The sequence below is a fragment of the Podarcis bocagei genome (genome assembly GCF_964188305.1).
Source record: "Podarcis bocagei genome assembly, chromosome: 18".
In the NCBI taxonomy this organism is placed as follows: Eukaryota; Metazoa; Chordata; class Lepidosauria; order Squamata; family Lacertidae; genus Podarcis; species Podarcis bocagei.
Genome location: NC_138144.1, coordinates 8298830 through 8315025, shown reverse-complemented (window position 1 = coordinate 8315025; position 16196 = coordinate 8298830). Strand labels below are relative to the sequence as shown.

At 49.5% G+C, this 16196-nt stretch overlaps 1 protein-coding gene across 15 annotated transcripts in view; it reads right to left on the bottom strand.

Moving 5' to 3' along the window:
• The window catches only part of PTPRS (protein tyrosine phosphatase receptor type S), a 310037-nt gene that overhangs the window by 205820 nt on the left and 88021 nt on the right, over positions 1 to 16196 (bottom strand). Inside the window, exon 1 of one of the 15 annotated variants that reach the window (XM_081177571.1) lies at positions 11658 to 11678. The exons of the other annotated variants lie outside the window; for them this stretch is intronic. The gene's annotated coding sequence lies outside the window, so the exon portion shown is untranslated. Of the gene's footprint in view, positions 1 to 11657; positions 11679 to 16196 lie in introns of those variants that run through there. 15 annotated transcript variants of the gene reach the window in all.

Genomic DNA, 16196 nt, shown 5'->3' with positions numbered 1-16196 from the left:
TAATTGATGCAACAAAAAACAGCATAAAATACAGTATAAAACGTGAATAACAATAAATTCAGAATTCAAAAATCAATTTTTTTGGGGGGGGAAATCCATCCAATAAACATTAGGTGATCACCATTAGATGATCACCACTATTTGGGCCAGCGAGGAGACCAGGGGAGAATTAGCTGTGGGATCCCAGAGCGGGTAATCTTCATAAAAAGGCGGGTGAGAGGGAAGGAAGGGGAAGTCTACAAAAGCTTTCTGGAAGAGAAGACAGGTCCGTCCTATTTTGTCAAGAGGCTGCCACGGAAAGGTTTCCTGAGGGCCAAAAGTTGGGCATGCCTTCTCTGCCTCTTACACATCCAAAAGACCCAAGTCCCGTCCCACCTTCCTCTGCACCACGATCTCTGTGTTGACCTCCGCATTACCAGACTCGTTCTCCTACTGCAAGATCTGCCTTGCCTACCTGGTTTCTGGGCTCGCTTCTCCCTCTGAAGCAGCAACAAGCCGCGTCTTGACCTTCCCTGGAGGCCGCCCAAGACAACGCTGCACCCAAAACGCAACAAAATTCACGGAAACTAACGGATGCAAGGGAGCTGCAATGGGTCTCCTCCTCCAAAGATGACTGACTTGCACTCAGCCCCATGTCCTTGCATCAAACCTATATAAAAAAATTCTAGTTGGTCCCTTGAGATTGCTAATCATAAAAATGTAGAGTTGGAAGGGACCCTGAGGATCGAGTCCCAACCACTGCAGGAATATGCAGCTGGCCTATACAGTTCCTTGCCATTATCTAAGGAACTGAGCTGGCCTCAACCATTTTACCACTACAGCTGTTAAAACTGTGCTCTGGCTAGTTACTGAGCAACTGGTCTTAGACCAGGCATAGGCAAACTCGGCCCTCCAGATGTTTTGGGACTACAACTCCCATCATCCCTAGCTAACAGGACCAGTGGTCAGGGATGATGGGAGTTGTAGTCCCAAAACATCTGGAGGGACGAGTTTGCCTGTGCCTGTCTTTGACCCTGACCTGATCTATGCAGAGAGGGTAGTTATCGTCTGATGGATCTGGCGATGGAGAAAGATCTTCCCCAGCCCAAGACCTTTCACAGTTCCTGCCACTCAGCTTAGACAAAGCGTGGAGAACCTCTAGCCCAGGGGTCAGCAAACTTTTTCAGCAGGGGGCCAGTCCACTGTCCCTCAGACTTTGTGGGGGGCCGGACTAGATTTTGAAGAAGAAAAAATATGAACGAATTCCAGTGCCCCACCAATAACCCAGAGATGCATTTTAAACACACATTCGACTCATGTGAAAACACACTGATTCCCGGACAGGCCGTGGGCCAGACTGGGCAGGATCCGGCTCCTGGGCCTTACTTTGCCTACCCATGCTCTAGCCCTCCAGACATTTCTGGACTTTGACTCCCATCACACACCAGCTGTGATTCATTCATATCTATATCTATATCTATCTATCTATCTATCTATCTATCTATCTATCTATCTATTATTTTATAAAAACACATAACACAATTTTTCACAGATACATTTTTTGGACTTCCCTCAGCTCTTCTGCAAATCCTCCGTTTTAATCCTTCTTCCGCGTTTCTTAATCTAATATTGCCTTTTATTAAAAACCTCCTCCCTCTTATTCCCTTTTTTACAATATTTCTAATATTATTTTCACAGAGCCTCTTGCAAACCTACAAATCAGCTGTGATTCTTGGACTGGGCAGGGGCTCAGCTAGATGACTCTTTGAGTCCCTTCCAACTCTACCACTCTAGGATCACCGGAAGTCCAGTGGCGGCTGATTCACCTGCCTGCCATCTGGCCTACAACCGGTCCAGGAAATGGCAACCCGTGTTGGTTTCCTCCTCTCCAGTCTCAGTGCTGCTCCTTGTAGTACTCAACATGGGGCAGAAAACCAGAATCGGTTGGCTCCGCCCATCACTGGGTGTGGCTCCACCTACAGTTCGGCTCCCTGCCTGCTGCCCCACCAGTCCCCATGTGCAGGTACCACTGCAGGAGCTCCACACTGGATTTTATCAAGCTCCACCGATACAACTATCGAGGTCAAAGCAGCCAACACCGTGGAGTTCTGATGCTCAGCGAATCCAGCCCATTGGGCACGCTGGCTGTTACAGGAGTGTTCCAGTAGTAAACACACAGCTCAAAGTTGGAGTAGTTTGTTGTTTTTTTAGCAAAAACACGATCCCCACAGACTTGTTTGGCCTAATGAGGTCGGTCTTGCCCCATGGATCAGTTGCCTCCTCACAGCCATCTAAGTCCCATCCCCTCCAGGGCTTTTTCCAAGCAATCAGAGACGGTGCCTTAAGGAAGACAACCTCTGCTCTGCTCTTTTCATGCCTCTCCTGGTTCTGGGAGACCGGTGGGAAGGGCAGCTGGTTGCAGCAGGAGGCTTCCTCTCCAGGCCACCTCATCTCTGTCTCCTGGCTGCCCTCCTCTCCTGCCGCTTGAGACTGGACTTCCCCCTGCTCACTAAGCCCTGCTACCTCTTCCACTTCCAACACCGCCTGTTCCTAGGCTGCTCCCTCTTCTCCCTCCACAACAGAGAGCTGCTTCAGAAGATGAACAGACGTGGGAAAAGGTTCCCTAGATTCTGAACTTTCGCCGTAGACAAACAGAAAACACCACACCACTGTCTTGAGTCTTGCTTCTTTGAAACCCATCATTACAGGTCTTTTCTCGCTGAGATCCCACCACTGATTCATTATTTGGTTTGGGCTCCGGGCAGACCACTGTTGTCTTTTTTAAAATAGCAGGTCGGAAAACCCTTTGTTAGGATTTGAAAGGAGATGAAGCTTACAATTTTCGATTCGGGTTCAGCCAAAACACCATGGGCCCCCGTTACGTCATAGGGCGGCCGTGTGGGCACAAGGAAAGAACGAACGTTTCAATTTAGTTGGAGCCAGTGCGGTGGGAAAAACATGACCAAGAACACAGGCATAACCAGGGAGCCCTCGCTGGTGAACATCATTTCTGCAACCCTCTTAACCTTTCTGAATGCCTCACGTCGTCAGGAAGGAGATTAAGAAGAAAGGCTGTGTTTGGACACTAATTTTGTGAGGACAGCTTTGGAGCAGAAGCAGTCCCTGTGTCCCAACCCAGAACATTCCCTAGAATCGTCAGCAGCTCAACAAAGGTTCCGCTGTGCTACCAGAGCTTCCTCAGGAGCTGAGCTGATGTCGGGGGAAAGTTTCCCAGCTTTTGAAACACAGCAAACCCCACGCCACTGTTTGAATTGATGCAGTGCAGAGTCCGTCTTACATCAGCTCCCAACCAAGTTTCCCTACAGGTGACAGAATCATAGAATTGCAGAGTTGCAAGGGAACCCCAAGAACCATCTAAGTCAGGGGTCGGCAAACGAAGGCCCGCGGGCTGGATCAGGCCCAATTGCCTTCAGGATCCGGCCCGCGGACTGTCCGTGGATCGGCGTTGGGGTTCTGTTTGTTCGGGCTGTGCCATTTTTTTTCTGCGCCATTCCATTCCCTCGCCTCTCCCTCTCACACACTGTGGCAGCAACTCCTCCCTCCCTCCTCCTGGCTTCTCCCTGCCCTGCCTAGAGGAGGAAGGGGTCTGGGCTGAGCGCCATTTTAAGCAGCCCCTCTCTGGAGCCAGCCCTTTTACGACGCTCATCTTCCCTCCACTGCCGCCGCCCTGGTGCTCCTGTGGGCCAGAAAGCGGAGCGGACGAGATCACTCTGCCTACCCATGAGAAGCAGCGGCAGAGGCGGTGGCGGCAGCCCCACGGAAGGTAAGGGGAGCAGCTGGGGCTGGGGAGGAGGACTACTTGTCCCCCCCCCCCGGAGCCGCTTCTCTGGCCTGCCACAAGGTCTGAGGGACAGTGGACCGGCCCGCGGCTAAAAAACTTTGCCGACTACAGTGGTACCTCTGGTTACATACTTAATTCGTTCTGGAGGTCCATTCTTAACCTGAAACTGTTCTTAACCTGAAGCACCACTTTAGCTAACGGGGCCTCACGCTGCAGCTGTGCCGCTGCGCAATTTCTGTTCTCATCCTGAAGCAAGGTTCTTAACACGAGGTAATATTTCTGGGTTAGCGGAGTCTGTAACCTGAAGCGTATGTAACCTGAAGCGTATGTAACCCGAGGTACCACTGTACTGATCTAAGTCCAGCCCCTTGCAATGAAGGATTCCTGTCCCAGCCTTCCCCGGGTAGACTTGTACCACCAACCTTAAGCTTAAGAGCCAGATGAGCTTAACAACAACAACAACAACAACAACAACAACAACAACAACAATTTATTATTTATACCCCGCCCATCTGGCTGGGTTTCCCCAGCCACTCTGGACAGCTTCCAACAGAACACTAAAATGCAATAACTATTAAACATTAAAAGCTTTCCTAAACAGGGCTGCCTTCAGATGTCTTCTAAAAGTCTGGTAGTTGTTGTTCTATTAGACATCTGGTGGGAGGGCGTTCCACAGGGCGGGTGCCACCACCGAGAAGGCCCTCTGCCTGGTTCCCTGTAACTTGGCTTCTCGCAGTCAGGGAACCGCCAGAAGGCCCTCGGCGCTGGACCTCAGCGTCCGGGCAGAACGATGGGGTGGAGACGCTCCTTCAGGTATACTGGACCGAGGCCATTTAGGGTTACCCATTGCGCCACCTGAGGGCATGCGCTTGACTCCAGATCACACACAGCTCTGCCTGCTCTGCACCCCTCAGCACCGGCCACCTGCCTCACAGCAGAGCCGGCCCCGAGCAGGCAAAAAAAATCAAGGGCACGCGCTGCCCACAGGCAACAAAACCGCAACGCTAGAAATAAGGTTTTTGGTGGCTACCTGGGTATAGTTGCTTCTTCTTCACCTCCTGAGAAAACAGAAGGGAAGAAGAATGCCATTGGGAGCAAGAGACCAAGGTCAGTCCTCGAAGGGGTCAGAAATAGAGCCCTCTGACACCCGAGTCAGCTGCTTGCTCCAAGGAAGAGAGAAACTATTTTTGAAAGGAAGGCCGGGAGATTAGGAGAGGCAAGGATGATTGCTTCTTTTAATCCAGCAAACTATCGTGAAAGAGGATGCCTCCTTCCTAAAAGCAGCTCAGTGACAACCACACTCGCGAGACCATCTCAGCCGCCGCCTTAATGCTTCCTCCCTGGCAGAGAGAAGATTTAAAGCACAAACCGCATTATCATCCGTTTGTTATAGAGGAAGGGTATTCTTCCCTACAGCCTGGTGTGTTGTGTGTGTGTATGTGTTTCCCGCCACCCCAATTTGCTGCTTTGCGATGCGCTGGGCATGGATCCAGACCGTTCCAACTTCCCGCTCCCAGAGACAAAGTCACGGGAGCATTCAATAAGTTTAGCAGAGTTAAGGCTCTGGCGGAATTCGCACTGGCACCAGAGGCGGGCGAAGGTCACTAGCTTAAATGGCTTTGGAAGGGGACTGGACACTCACGACAGAGGGGAGGCCGACTTGTCGGGATAACAGCCAGAGGAAGTGGAATGTCCATGTTGAAAGTCACTTACAATTATTGATTGCATATATGTAGGGATGCGGGTGGCGCTGTGGGTTAAACCACAGAGCCTAGGACTTGCCGATCAGAAGTTTGGCTGTTCGAATCCCTGCGATGGAGTGAGCTCCCGTTGCTCGGTCCCTGCTCCTGCCAACCTAGCAGTTCGAAAGCACGCCAAAAAGTGCAAGTAGATAAATAGGTACCACTCCGGCGGGAAGGTAAACGGCGTTTCCATGCGCTGCTCTGGTTCGCCAGAAGTGGCTTAATCATGGTGACCACATGACCTGGAAGCTGTACGCCAGCTCCCTCGGCCAATAAAGCGAGATGAGCGCCGCAACCCCAGAGTCGGCCACGACTGGACCTTATGGTCAAGGGTCCCTTTACCTAGGTATGCATACCTACATACCTACGTATCACCTTGTTCCCCAAGGAGCTCAAGACAGTGCCCATGTCCCCCCCCTTTTCCCCTTCGTAACAACCCTGTGAGGTAGGTCAGGCTGTGGGACGGTGACTAACCCAGCGTGAGCTTCCTTGTGGGCGTGGATTTGAACCCTGGATTCCCAGGTCCTAGCCCAGGGGTAGGCAACCTAAGCCCCGGGGGCCAGATGCGGACAAATCGCCTTCTAAATCTGGCCTGAGGACAGTCTGGGAATCAGCGTGTTTTTACATGGGTAGAATGTGTCCTTTTATTTAAAATCCATCTCTGGGTTATTTGTGGGGCCTGTCTGGTGTTAGCGGGCGGGGTTTTTTTTTGTTTGGATAGAGTGGGGAGGATGTAAAGAAAAAGAAGGTACCTTTTATCATATGTGGTGGACCTGCCCCAAGGTGAAAGACTTCTGGGAGAAGATTTATAATGAATTGAAAAAAAAATGTTGAAAGAGGCCTTTCTTCTTGGAATAATAGGTTTGGAATTGCCCAAGAAAGATGTTAGATTGTTTTTGTATGCCACAACGGCTGCTAGGATTTTGTTGGCCAAAAATTGGAAAACACAAGAAGTGCCAACAGTGGAGGAATGGCAGATGAAGATGATGGACTTTTGGGAGCTAGCCGACCTGACCGGAAGAGTCTGTGACCAGAAGGAGGAGGAGTACCAGGAGAAATGGATGAAATTTAAAGACTATTTAGCTAAATATGCTAAGATAACTTAAATAGAAATACTTGCAAATACCAGATTGGTTTAGGATTTAAATAGGTGATGTTATAGAATAATATGTCTAAAGTTAATATGAAAAGAAAATTTTATGATAAATTAGTTTTGGAAAACTGTTACAATGCTATACATTGAAACTCAGCCAGGGGGATTTGAGGAAGTCACTTAACAATGTTAATAATAGTGGAACAATTATAGGTAGGATTTATGTTTGTTTGTTTATAAATTTGGAAAATCAATTAAAAAAATGGGGGGGGTGTGGATGGAGTGGGGAGGAAAGCAGGCATTTTGCCACCCCTTCTGGTTGAAGCAAACGGAGACTTTTAAGAGCACAGAAGTCGATGAGAAGCCCCGAGTCGCAGGGAGACATCAAGTCTGCTCAAGGAAAATCAATGCGGTATCAGATTTTACTCATCACTTTGCCAAACTAAGGAGGAAGAAGAGGAGAAGAAGATGCCAGAGGGATATTTCTGTGCGCTTGTGTCAAAAGGAGAGGGTACATCTGTAGAAGGGTTTAGATGGAGAGAGCCAAGGCATGCGGGCAATTGTTATTCTCTATTATTGCTATCAATGTATGGAAGCAAGAGCTGAACCATCAAGAAGGCTGATCGCCAAAGAATGGATGCTTTTGAATTCTGGTGCTGGAGGAGACTCTTGAGAGTCCCATGGACTGCAAGAAGATCAAACCTCCCCAATCTGAAGGAAATCAGCCCTGAGTGCTCACTGGAAGGACAGATCCTGAAGCTGAGGCTCCAAGACTTTGGCCACCTCATGAGAAGAGAAGACTCCCTGGAAAAGACCCTGATGCTGGGAAAGATGGAGGGCACAAGGAGAAGGGGAGACAGAGGACGAGATGGTGGGACAGTGTTCTCGAAGCTACCAGCATGAGTTTGACCAAACTGCGGGAGGCAGTGGAAGACAGGAGGGCCTGGCGTGCTCTGGTCCAGGGGGTCACGAAGAGGCAGACATGACTGAACGACTAAACAACAACAACATTATTGCTATCAGAACAACCTGGCCACTATAAGGAAATTCTGCCCTTGGTATGTTCAGTTTCCACCTCTCCATTTTGATTCTCTGGCCCCATATCTGCACAAACTTATTATCCCAAAACACAGACGTGCATTTGCAAGACTGGATGTTTCACCATCTGTGGTGCTTGAGGGTCGATTCCAAAAGATCCCACCTGAGAAACATCTTTGCCCCTGTGGAGACGGTAGCACCGAAACAGCGGCACACGTCCTCCTGTCTTGAGCTCTCTACAAAGACCTGAGGAACGAGAGCATCACCCCACTCGTACTAACCATTCCCGGGCGCTCAACCACTGCCACAATGTCCTTTCTTCTATCAGATCAAAATGAGCAGATAACAGCAAAGGTTGCTAGGTTCATAGCAGGGGCCACTAACTGACTGCTGATTAGGGACTTTAAATTGTGCTTTTATATCAAATTTCCTTTTCTGCGTGTACTGTAATGTTTTACTGTTGCTGTGGCCATTGGCTAATGTGAATAAAGTTTTATCTCTCTCTCTATTATTGCTAAATAATAACTAGTAAACTGGCAGCAAATCACTGGTGCCTTGTCATCGGCCGTGACCCTCTTCGTTGGTTCATCAAGAGCCTGGCGGCTGGGTTAGGCCAGAGACTCATCCTGCTCTCCCAGTGGCTGACCAGATGTCCCAATGTGAAAAGCCCATAACTTGGGTCGATAGCTCAACTGGTAGAGCACAGAATCATAGAACAGTAGAGTTGGAAGGGACCAACAAAGCGTCATCGAGTCAATGCAATGCAGGGATCTTTTGTCCAACGTGGGGCTCCAATTCCAGTTGTGGGTTCGAGACCCGTGCTGGGCAAAAGATTCCTTCAATTGTGGGGGGTTGGGATAGATGACCTTCAGGGGTCCCTTCCAACTCCACGATTCTATGATTCTAATCGTACTCTTACTTCTTACCTGTTAGTTCCACCTGTTGTGATCATTGTTCTCTGCATTTCATACATACGTACATACATACATACATATACACACACACAGACACACACACCATATTTTTTGCTCTATAAGACTCACTTTTTCCCTCCTAAAATGTAAGGGGAAATGTATGTGCGTCTTATGGAGCGAATGCAGGCTGCGCGGCTATCCCAGAAGCCAGAACAGCAAGAGGGATTGCTGCTTTCGCTGCGCAGTGATCCCTCTTGCTGTTCTGGCTTCTGAGATTCAGAATATTTTTTTTCTTGTTTACCTCCTCCAAAAACTAGGTGCGTCTTGTGGTCTGGTGCATCTTATAGAGCGAAAAATACGGGTGTGTGTGTGTGTGTGGGTGTGTAGTGAAATAAAAAGACTGCATTAAAAACAATGAACTGAAATCAATGCACACGCTGAAGCTAGGTGCATTAATTTCAATAGGTCTACTCTGAGTAAAACACAGCTGAATAGCGTGCTTTATTTCTTGAGGGCCAAAATACACCTGTTCAGCATGCATAAAGTCCCAGTTTCAATTTCCCGGTATCTTCAGGTACGGCCGGGCATACTTATTTCATTTATTTATTTATACTTCATTTATAACTGCGGACAATGCCAACGCCAATGCCCCAACGCGGTACAAAGCTGCTTCACGCCTTCCTTTATGCAGAATCATGAGGACTCAAATCTTAACTTTAGGAAAAAGGAGCACAGCTCGCTCCCCCAGTTCCCAATGGTGTCTCCAGCTAGGTTTGGGGGAGGCTTCCCATGCCTTCCTCAAAAATCAGCCAATTCGGGGGGGGGGGGCGACGATACTGAGCCCAACAGACCAGTGGCCTGATTCGGTATAAGGCAGTTTCTGAGGTCTGCTAATACCTAATGCTTTCAACCATCCACTGAACACACCCTCCTCCTTTCCTTCGCAACGGAGTTCGCATCCCAACATCTGGGCTGGGCTGTCATCGCTGCAGCGCAGCCCTCTAAACACCCCTGGAGAACTGACACAGATCTGTGGGGCCACTGTTTCTAATTAAAGCCTATATATATATTATATTTATATTCATTCATTCATTCCCTAGGAAATGGTTTATTCATTAGCTGGCTTTCCATTCGATCTCTCCATCCGAGGCCCGGCAGACGAGACAGGGCGACGCAGCCGGGGTCAGAGGACAGGGAATGTGCAGAGAGATAGGAGATTTTCAAAAGGGTGGGGTGGGATTTCCCATCTTTCACCGCATCCCCCACCCCCTTTTCTCCCCCCACCCCGCATTTCGGATTACCGGCTGGCTCTGTTAATTCAATAACCTGCCATATAATTACTCCATAATAAACCGCTATTATCCTAACATTCGCTCAACAGCTGCGATCGCCTTAAAGCGCAGGGAGGAGGGTCCCGGGGGGCGGGGATTTGGGGCAACCTTCTGTCGGCTGGCAGAGTGGGGCATCCCACAGAACTCACCCTCCGCCCAGAGAATCGAAGCAGCAGCATGGAAATCAGTCAAGGGCTGAAATAACCCGACTTTAATGCAGGCTTGTAAACCGTCTCCCGTGGCTCTTAGTTTGCGCCAAGGTTTTTGTTAAAAGGCTGAGAACAGTCTGTTTCCGTTCCTTCTTTGGAACTTTAAAGGTAAAGGTATCCCTGACCATTAGGTCTAGTTGTGGCCGACTCTGGGGTTGCGGCGCTCATCTCGCTTTATTGGCCGAGGGAGCCGGCGTGCAGCTTCCGGGTCATGTGGCCAGCATGACTAAGCCGCTTTTGGCGAACCAGAGCAGCGCACGGAAACGCCGTTTACCTCCCCGCAGGAGTGGTACCTATTTATCTACTTGCACTTAGATGTGCTTTCGAGCTGCTAGGTTGGCAGGAGCAGGGACCGAGCAACGGGAGCTCACCCCGTCGTGGGGATTCGAACTGCCAACCTTCTGATCTGCAAGCCCCAGGCTCTGTGGTTTAACCCACAGCGCCACCCACGTCCCCTCTATGGGAGTATATTGTATTTAATTATGGGGTATCAGAGTTTTTAGCGGAGCAGTACCTATTTGTCTACTTGCACCTTGACGTGCTTTCGAACTGCTAAGTTGGCAGGAGCAGGGACCGAACAACGGGAACTCACCCCATCGCGGGTATTCGAACTGCCGACCTTCTGATCAGTAGGCCCTAGGCTCTGTGGTTTAACCCACAGCGCCATCAGCGTCTTACTGCTCCACAAAGGACCTCAGGACATGCTCATAGCCCCGGCAAAGATCTGCACCTGGGAGCATGGAGGATCAAAGGTCATGCTCTCAACTGCTGTGCTTGGCCTGCCACGCTGCTCGGTAATCCAAGTGCGTGGGTGGAAGTTTTTAAGTGCAAATAAGCAAGGAACCAGCTTCTTCCTGGACCTCAGTTTTCTCCATCTGTGAAATGGGAATATGGATGAACCAGCGCTTTGGGAAGTGAACGTGTTAAGTGCCTGTGCAAACCTTAGCACAGAGATGTCCCCAAGAGCCTTCCAGTTTCTCTTTGGTCACAGAATTACAGAGTTGGAAAGGACCACAAGGGTCATCTAGTCCAACCCCCTGCAATGCAGGAATCTCAGCTAAAGCATCCATGACAGATGGTCAGCCAACCTCTGCTTAAAAACCTCCGAGGAAGGAGAGTCCACAGTCTCCAGACAGAGACTGTTCCACTGTCAAACAGCTCTTACTGTCAGAAAGTTTAGTCAGAATCACCTTTCTTGCCACTTGAAGCCATGAGTTCGAGTCCTACCCTCCAGAGCTGGAGAAAACAAGCATGCTCCCACTTCCACGTGACAGCCCTTAAGATATTTGAAGATGGCTCTCATATCTCCTCTCACTTTCCTCTTCTCCAGGCTAAACATACCCAGCTCCTTCAACCGTTCCTCATATGGCTTGCTTTCCAGACCCTCCATCATCTTGGTCTCCTTCCTGCTTGTCCGTATCCTTCTTAAAATGGGTGCCCAGAACTGGGCAAAGGATTCCAGGTGTAACACACGACCCTTAAGGTAGAATATCTGTAAAACCAAACACACCCTGCGTAATTTTTCCCATTTAAAGCTTCTCCAACTCACCTCTCAGAGCCTCGCCATCCTATTGTACCCTCCTAGGCAGGACACGCGTCCGAGTTTCATTCAGGGTGCAATTTGGGCTCCTGAACTTATTTGCAGGGCTTCGGGGCTCGTTCAGAAACGAGGAGGAGAGCGTGCCTTGTAGATCTCGAACACACGCAGATCTTGGCATGCCGTTAAGATTCAGGAAAATTCGGGGTGAGTCAACCAACCGCTTGACAACGGGTGGGGCAGAGATTAACGTCTGGTATTGCAAAACCGTTTAAAAAAAATAAAATAAAAATTAAAGTTTTGGGTTTTTTTTAAAGAATGAAGGAGCCTTTCGGGTGTTTTCGAGTTTGAATACAAAACGTGGATCGGTCGGTAATCTCACGGCACGTTTGGCTGGGCGCGCACCAGACTCTTCAGCAATTAAGGAGGAATAATTGCTGCAGGAATCCATCGACTGCAAGTAATTTGTGCAGCCAACAAGCCCAGGAACACACTACCTGCTTAATAGGGATGCTTAAACTCCAACCTTGATTAGTGAGGGTGTGTGGGGGGGGAACCAAGAAGGAGGGGGAAACAAGGTTGAAGAGGTTTCTAAGCGCCGAAAGTGTCGAAAATGAAGAACGTGTCGCTGGCTTTGCAGAGAACCCAGGAGGTCAGGATCCGAAGATATTGAGAAAAGGCAGAGAATCTTTTACCTGTGTTCCAGACACACCTTTTATCCCCCGTCCAGGTAAGCAAGAGGTATTATTGGTGGTTCAAGGGGGTCAACCCCAGCCTAGCGAAAAGTGGACCAGGAAGGTGTTGCGAAGGGCGGCCCGGGATGAGTTCCAAGGGCCAGGTAAAGAAGTCCAGGGGGCCGCATTGGGTAATGTTTGCTGGCATTCTGGCCAGCTTTCTGGGTCTTGCTTCTCCCTAGGTGCATGAGCGCCGGATCGGGCCAGGGGTCCATCTGCTTCAACATCATGTTCTCACCTGGACAACCACACACCCAGTACGGGAAGCCACGAAGCAGGAGCGGAGCACCAGAGACCTCTCCCTTCCTGCATTTGCCAGGTATTCAGAAGCACAGAAGCATAGAACTGCAGAGTCGGAGGGGACCTCAGGGGTCATCTAGCCCAACCCCCTGCAGTGCTGGAATCTGGGTTGATAACTGTCCGTCTTGATCTGTGCGGTTTTAAGTATTTCTAAGTATTCTCAGTTTTGTGTTGTAAGTAACCTTCAGTTCTGAACGATACACTGAGATGATGATGACCATAATAATAATAATAATTTATTATTTATACCCCGCCCGTCTGGCTGGGCTTCCCCAGCCACTCTGGGCAGCTTCCAACACAATATTAAAATACAGTAGTCTGTTAAAACATTAAAAGCTTTCCTAAACAGGGCTGCCTTCAGAGGTCTTCTAAAAGTCTGGCAGTTGTTGTTCTCTTTGACATCTGGTGGGAGGGTGTTCCACACCGAGAAGGCCCTCTGCCTGGTTCCCTGTAACTTGGCTTCTCGCAGGGAGGGAACCGCCAGAAGGGCCTCGGCGTGGACCTCAGTGTCCGGGCAGAACGATGTGGGTGGAGATGCTCCTTCAGGTATACTGGACCGAGGCCGTTTAGGGCTTTAAAGGTCAGAACCAACAATTTGAATTGTGCTCGGAAACATACTGGGAGCCAATGTAGTTCTTTCAAGACCGGTGTTATATGGTCTCGGCGGCCGCTCCCAGTCACCTGTCTACCTGCTGCATTCTGGATTAGTTGTAGTTTCCGGGTCACCTTCAAAGGTAGCCCCACGTAGAGCGCATGGCAGTAGTCCAAGCGCGAGATAACCAGAGCATGCACCACTCTGGAGAGACAGTCTGTGGGCAGATAGGGTCTGAGCTACATTAGTAGTGTTTGGAGTATTTTTTTTTTTTTTGCAATTGACTTGAGACTCTCTCCAAAGATCAAGGGATCTCCCTGTTTTTTTCCCCTGTTTTGTTTTTGTTAAACACTTACAGTATTGAACGAGTTCTGCTACCGTTGTAAACTACCGCAGTAAAAAAATAAAAAAGTTCGTTACAATGGTCCATAAACTTTAGTGCAATACAGAAATATATTGAACAGGAAATTTTATTTTGTTGTGAATGGCGGATGAACCCCATCACGGGGGCAGCGGAGAAGCAATTTTGTTCAGGTCACCAGAAAATTAAACTCTCTCCCCCCCCCCAAACTATTCAAGCTCACCTTGTAGAAAAAACAGCGATAAACACTTTTTCCTGCGTTCTGACATGCACCAGTGTGACCTACGGCCAAAAAAAAAGAACGGAGACATGTAGACAAACATGTAGCGTGGCTCCGTCACACTCTAGGGTGACCAAGAGACAGATGCAAGGGGTGTAGACATGGAAATAAATGGGAGCACAGGTAGAGAACCCTAGGGAAGAAAGTGTTGGTGGAGCAAAATTAAAGGTAAAGGTAAAGGGAGCCCTGACCATTAGGTCCAGTTGTGACCAACTCTGGGGTTGCGGTGCTCATCTCGCTTTATTGGCAGAGGAAGCCGGCGTACAGCTTCCGGGTCATGTGGCCAGCATGACTAAGCCGCTTCTGGCGAACCAGAGCAGCGCACGGAAATGCCGTTTACCTTCCCGCTGGAGCGGTACCTATTTATCTACTTGCACTTTGATGTGCTTTCGAACTGCTAGGTTGGTAGGAGCAGGGACTGAGCAACGGGAGCTCACCCCGTCGCGGGGATTCGAACTGCCGACCTTCTGATCGGCAAGCCCTAGGCTCTGTGGTTTAACCCACAGCGCCACCCGCATCCCGCAAAGTTAATGATCGCTAACTGATAGCAATAGAGACTTTGGCCACCACAGCCAAGCTCATCCTTTCACCTTTCGCTTCCACAGGGAGAGTAAAATGCTGAAACTTCGGAAGAGCATTTTCTCCGCCACGGCCAGTGACATGAGATTAGTGATGGCGGGGGGGGGGGGTGTTCATTAAACAAAGGCCCCATTCAACGTCCCAAGAACCTCCTACCCCAATTGCAACCTTGACAGCAACTGAGCAGCCTTGTGTCCCTGTTCTCCAGACCCGTCGCCACCGGACAAGGAAGGCTGCAATTTTTATTTTATTTTTTAATATTTAGAAGGGTATATAGCTCAGTGCACGACCCCCCATGGTTCTCCTCCCTCCAACTTTTATCCTCCCAACAACCCTACGAAGTAGGATAAGCTGAGAGACAACCAGGCAGTGATTGGCCCCCAGGGTCTCACACTCAGTGAGCTTCACGGCTGAGTAGGATTCGAACCCTGGTCTCCCAGGTTGCAGTCTTTGACACTCTTAACCATGGTGGCAAACCTAGGTTTAAGGTGCCCAATTAGCTTAATTAAATCTTGAGTTTGTCCTGGCCTAAGACTTGGCACCACGGGCAGGCAGCAGGTTCCGGGTTTCTCCATTTATTAAAGAGTGTAAGCTCCATTTATTAAGAGTGTAAAGGGACCCCTGACCATTAGGTCCAGTTGTGACCTACTCTAGGGTTGTGGCACTCATCTCGCTTTATTGGCCGAGGGAGCTGGCGTACAGCTTCCGGGTCATGTGGCCAGCATGACTAAGCCGCTTCTGGCGAACCAGAGCAGCGTACAGAAACGCCGTTTACCTTCCCACCGGAGTGCTACCTATTTATCTACTTGCACTTTGACGTGCTTTAGAATTGCTAGGTTGGCAGGAGCAGGGACCGATCAGCGGGAGCTCACCCCGTCACGTGGATTCGAACCGCCGACCTTCTGATTGGCAAGTCCTAGGCTCTGTGGTTTAACCCACAGCGCCACCCACGTCCCGCTATTAAAGAGTGAAGCGATGAGAAAGATGCTTCTCTGGAGGAGTCCCTGAAGCAGCCTTCTTCAATCTCGTGCACTCCAGATGTTGTCGGACCCTCAACACCCAAGCTGGCATGGGCACAATGGGAGATAAAGGCCACTGAGATATGGAGGGCACAAGGCTGTTTTGGAGAGGCACTGCCAGCCAGAGTAGGCATCACTCAGCTAAACTGCCTGTCCTAGTAGGAGGCAACTCTCATTTTACAGGATGTGGCACAGCTCAGGGGAAAAGCACCTCCTTTGCATGAAGAGGGTCTCAGGTTCAGATCCTGACACCTCCAGTTAAAAGGGGGCAGGGGAAAGAGGACTCTTCTCTGCTTGAGGTCCAGGGCAGCTGCTGGCGGCCAGAGATGATGACACTGGGTTAGGTAAGCAGGTGGTCTGGCCATGTATAAGACAGCTCCCCATGGGTCTGTTACCCAGCGCGCATGCACACGCGCACACATACACACCCTACAACAGCACACATAAGACTTTTTTCATATCTGAAGAAGTGTGCATGCACACAAAAGCTCATACCAATAACAAACTTAGTTGGTCTCTAAGGTGCCAGTAGTGATGTATGGAAGTGAGAGCTGGACCATAAAGAAGGCTGATCGCCGAAGAATGAATGCTTTTGAATTCTGGTGCTGGAGGAGACTCTTGAGAGTACCATGGACTGCAAGAAGATCAAACCTCTCCATTCTGAAGGAAATCAGCCCTGAGTGCTC